Genomic DNA, 5815 nt, shown 5'->3' with positions numbered 1-5815 from the left:
TTTTGGGTCATTTATATAAAAATGTTTATGAAAATATAAAAAAATCAAACATAAGAAATAGATACAATGGCCTCAACCAATATAAATTTGCTACACAGTAACTTCAAATTACCTTTATTTACATTTATCTTGTGCAATCAATGTTCTGCTTTACATGCCGTGAACTGTGGGAATGCAGTCATCTCTATGCAAAGTACGCATTGGTAATGAGAATCACGTGACGTGACGTCACGTGAAATAGGTCCTGTACCAAGAACAACTGTCTTATGTTCTGGAAGCTGAAAACGAATGTGTTGTGAAATTCCATGATACATAAAAGCAAATAGACTGTTCTCTTTGCAAGTGAATATTCCCCCTTAGTGAATGAGGTACAGTTCTGCCAACTTCCATCATCCAATCATGTGGAAGCAAAAATGCTGTTTTTTATTTTCCTTGCATGTGATTGTGTATTTGTTGCAAAGTAAAACTTCACCACATTTACAGAGCTCTGAGGAAAATTTCCTTGCAATGTGCACCTCCCCGATGCCAAGTGAACAGAATATTTTCTTAGGTAAATCAACCCCATCTTCTTCAGTGCTATAAAAAAAAAATTATACAAATGTTCTGAATACAAATTGTGTGCTAGGAGTGAGGTTTGCTTAGCAAGAAAATGTATTTTGCCTTTTATTAAAGGGATTGTAAAGTCAGAAGGTTTTTTTATCTGAATGCATTCTATGGCGTCCAAGATTATCCCTCCTGATTGGCTGAGGCACAGCAGCGGCGCCATTGGCTCCCACTGCTGTCCATCAAAGTCAGTTAGCCAATCAGGAGAGTGAGGGGGTGGGGACGGGTCTCAGCTCCATGTCTGCATAAACACAGGGAGCTGTGACTCGGCTCGGGTGCCCCCATGGCAAGCTGCTTGCTGTGGGGGCACTGAACAGGAGAGAGGGGCCAGGATCACAGAAGAGGGACCCAAGAAGAGGAGGATCTTTACAATCGAGACTTTACAATCACTTTAACTACTTTTTCAGAAAACCGTCCGTGACTTTGTTTTTTTGTTTTATTGAGGGTAATAATTCGGATAGGGATCAGAGGTTTGGGATGCCCATTTGACTTCAGAACAAACTTCAGGGACAATGCTTCCTATATACAGCTTCTATATACAGCCTCTATATACAGCTCATCTTCTTCCTTCAGCACTCACTTGCTTACAGAACCCAGCTGGAACACTGTAAATTATCCAACAGTCACCTAGTTAGATGAAGCAATTGCCCATTAGAGACAGGAACCTGAGGCCCCTTGGTTGTGTAACAAAAGTTCAGTGTCCAGCATACATTACACCTGTAGCCACTAATCCCAGCCCTCCTGGCTGCAGCTGCCCCTTTCACTAGCCCTCCAGGCTAACTTCTTCCCACAGTCCTCCAGAATGACACTCACCAGCCCTGGCTAACTCTCAGGAGATCTCCCAGACATGCTGACCTTCTCCCGCTATCCTCTCTTCTTGCTCCTGTGCCTCCAGGAAGAGATTTCTCCGTGTGTTTTAGGGGGAATCTCCCAGCACCTGAGCCCCAGACCCGAGGTCACACCCCCCCAGACTAGGGGGCGCCCTGCAAGGGCCTCCGACAGCCTCGTCAGCACTCCATCTCCAACTTGCACCCCACTGCCCCTGCTGGCATGACTCATCTCTATTTATGAGGTGACCTGCCCCCTTCCAGCCCCTTTCTGCTGGGGATTGGTCTAGGTCCTCATAAATATGCATGGCAGCTCCTCCTTACTCCCACCCTCCAGTTCTGGAAATTTCTACCAACTTCCAGACCAGGGGGGAAGTGCCAGAGAGAGCTGCCAGATGAGTCATCCTGCCCCTGAGTCACTGAACCCTGACCCAGATTTACAACCCAAGCCTGGTCCTCAGCCAAGCTAAATTTTCCTACACCAACAACTATTTCTAGCACACACTAGAGGGTGCTACATAGTAAAAAAGGAATTGTTTTTTTACTGGAAATAGATACAAATTTGATTATACATATAAACCACTAAAACTTGCTAAACATATTTGCAAACTGGTTTTGCATAAAATGAAGAAACATGAAAGAACTAAATAAAGAGAAACATTAAAAGATCAGAATGACATACATTTTTGCCAACATTAATAACTAAAGTCAATAAATTCAGTTATGCAACTAAACAAAAATGGCAACCACCCCAATTGATAACTAGCTTTTCGAGCAGCCTTTCTCAACCCTCATACCCTAGAAGAACTTTTGAATTAATTTTTAGGTCTCAGGGAACCCCTGCTAAAACTAGCTAAGTGAAGGCCAGCGGAAAAAATGCCTTTACATTGGTGGCCATTGAGAAGGATGCCCCTCTTACAGTCATGGTCAGAATGCCACCCTTACAGATAGCTGAAAAGGCCATTGGTGCCATGACACTGACTCTGCAAGTGGTGTTGATCCTGTAACTATGCAGACACCATCAACTGAAATGTCAAGCAGCCACAGCTCAAGGAACCCATAGAAACCCCTGGTCGCACCTTAGAGTGCACAGAACCCTGATCGAAAATGGCTGTTTCAGAGGAAGGTGCACATGGCAGGGCTTTGCAAAGAGTAACCAAAATAAAGTGCATTTCCCAGTAAACTTACCAGTTAGCCAGTGAAAAAAAATACACTGTCTAACCCTTTTTAGTTAAAAGCAGCTGCACAACATTTGCAAATATATTTGGAAGTCACACTGCCTTGCCAAGGCCCTTCTGAGGACTGTGGTCTTAACTCTAGTCTATGAGAGCTTACATGCTGTAACATACATAACAACTGATAAACTAAATGCAGGTATGGCTTGAAGGAGCCCATTCCTCCTTATAGAAGAATTCCAGGTATGGATATTTTATGCATAGTTACATTGACCAGCTTGGACCAATGTAACTTTTTATAACATACCTGACTGGTACTCCTGGAAGTTAAAAATCACTTAAGTAGACACCGCTACTCCAGTGATCTCCACCTGCTTCTGGGACCTGGATTAATCGACTGCTCTGCTGCAATCTGAGCACAGGAGGTTGGCTGCTCAGAATGGGCATCATTCAGAGAATACTTTGCATGAAAGTAATCCCGTCCCCCTCTGTGTTGCCATCCGTTGGTGTTTTTACGGGCAGCCTGTAAAAACGGGGCTATTTTTTCATGTCGGTGAAAATCCGTAAATAAAAAATCTTGCCAGTAAAAATATGACGGTCCTGGCTTGGAACTGCGCACCTAATTTTACCACAAAAAACTGGGAAAACTTATTGACTCGAGTATAAGCCGAGAAATGCAGCAGCTACTGTAAGTGTAAAAGTGGGTCAACAATACCCATTTGCATGCCTCACTGTGCCCATCTGCATGCCTCCTCACTGTGCCCATTTGCATGCCTCCTCACTGTGCCCATTTGCATGCCTCCTCACTGTGCCCATCTGCATGCCTCCTCACTGTGCCCATCTGCATGCCTCCTCACTGTGCCCATTTGCCTGCCGCCTCACTGTGCCCATATGCCTGCCTCCTCACTGTGCCCATATGCATGCCTCCTCACTGTGCTCATCTGCATGCCTCCTCACTGTGCCCATTTGCCTGCCTCCTCACTGTGCCTATATGCCTGCCTCCTCACTGTGCCCATATGCATGCCTTCTCACTGTGCTCATCTGCATGCCTCCTCACTGTGCCCATTTGCCTGCTGCCTCACTGTGTCCATCTCCCTGCTGCCTCACTGTGTCCATCTCCCTGCTGCCTCACTGTGTCCATCTCCTTGCCGCCTCACTGTGTCCATCTCCCTCCTGCCTCGTGTACCTTGATCTCCAGCACTGTGACATGCAGTCAGTCTAGTCGGTGGCCAGTGTAACAAAGCCCCGCCTCCGCCTCCTCCTCGTCCCTCATCCGTGACGGAATACTGATTCAGTTCTTCCAAGCAGTGAGTCAGTGTCCCGCCTAACACAGGCGAGGATGAGGAGGAGGTGGAGGCGGAGGTGGGGCTTTGTTGCAGTTAATCTAGTCGATGACCATGCAGTGTAACAAAGCCCTGCCTCCGCCTCCGCCTCCTCCTCTTCCTTGCCCATGATAGGCGGGATTCTGACTCACTGCTTGGAAGAACTGAATCAGTGTTCCATTACGGACGGGGGGGAGGTGGGGCTTTGTTACATTGGCCAACGACTAGACTGACTACATGTCACAGCATAGGGAGATCAGGCGCATGAGGCTGCAGATGGACACAGACTCGAGTATAAGCCGAGGGGGGCATTTTCAGCACAAAAAAAGTGCTGAAAAACTTGGCTTATACTCGAGTATATACGGTATGTTATATATTTGTAAGATTTTTAATAAACAACAATTTACACTCTAATGTCCCCCCACAGTCACACAATATTATTATTATACATTTATATAGCTCTGACATATACCGCAGTGCTGTACAGAGATCCCTGAGCCAATCATATCAGTTTCTGCACCAAAGGAGCTTCTTCACCAGGTGGTGCTGTTTTGCAGGATGCTGTTGGCTCATTCTGCTGTGATCTCAGCTGAAAAAAGCAGCAAGCCTGGCCCTCTCATGCAGGCTTTTCCCAGGCAAGCATGGACCATCTTGGCGAAGACGAAGGTGGAGGCTCTCCAGAAGCACTGAGGCCTACTCCATGTGCTCAAGCTGCAATGGATCCTGGGCCTGTTCTTATGCAAGAGTAGTCCTTACCAGGCTTCCATGATAAAGTGATGAACAGACTTCGCCGCATTGCTAAGGAGGAACAGAAAGTTTCTGTCATGAAAGAAGATCTTAGGAAAAAGAAATCCCTGCATAGTAAGTCTGGAAACAGTAAGAGGGAAGTCTCCAAGCTGAAGACTCTGGAAGAGGCATTGAAAAAGCTGGTCGCCTCTCTGAAGGAGAGCAGCGGTGTGTTCAGAGAAATGTGTGAGAATGAGAAGAGATGCCAACAGATGAAGGAGAGTGCCTGTGCCAGTACCAGCCAGAGGGAGGATGCCATAGCAACGGCGACAGTATGGATGGGGGTAAGGAAGTGTGGATTGGGGGGTAAGGAAGTATCTGTCCCCTCCCTCCCCAGCGGCCTGAGTCATCTCAGGAGGAGGAAAATGGCGGATTGCTGCAGGCCATTACAAAAATGGAATCTCCCTTGAGTGGCACTGACTCATCAGATGAAGATCATGGGAATGCAGGAAGAGATGCCATGTATCCAGACAGAGAAGTTTCTTCTGGCTGTGAGGAGTCCCACATGGACACTAACAGTGCAGAGCAGGAATGTCGCATGAACATTGAAACTGCAGTGCAGGAATGTCACATGAACATTGAAATTGCAGAGCAGGAGGGCCGTAAGAATGCTGAAACAGCTGGTGTTTTTTCTAAACAGAAAACTTTACTTGATGATGGGACTGCTGGTAACTGTGGTACTTCTGGGTCTCTGGTGAGCGGGACTGTTGTGCTGGAGGGGAGGAGGGAGGATCAAGTGGTGGGTAATTTACCAAACCAGATTTCAGAGGTTTCTATGCAGCCAGTTAATATTCCTATGCAACCAGTTAATGTGTCATCTGTCCCAGTTAGGAGTTATGCTAAGGCTGTCGGGACAAAGTCATGCTACTGGTGGTGGAAGGAAGCCAGTTGTGTGACTTTCAGCTAACTCACCTTCTTCCATTAAATGCAGGAATGTGGTACAGCTCAGGTGGGAAGGAGGAGGTATTCCACCTATCAGGAGGGTGGTTGTGGATAAGATCCTAGCCATGGGTTTTAAGGCAGAGGATATTTATGCTTTCATCAGTCTGGCTGGTTTCTATGAATATGAATTATCATTTGTGTGTCCAGAATTGCTGGATCT

The sequence above is a fragment of the Aquarana catesbeiana genome, linkage group LG06, assembly GCF_042186555.1.
Source record: "Aquarana catesbeiana isolate 2022-GZ linkage group LG06, ASM4218655v1, whole genome shotgun sequence".
Classification (NCBI taxonomy): domain Eukaryota; kingdom Metazoa; phylum Chordata; class Amphibia; order Anura; family Ranidae; genus Aquarana; species Aquarana catesbeiana.
Note: the sequence above shows the minus strand (reverse complement) of the source record.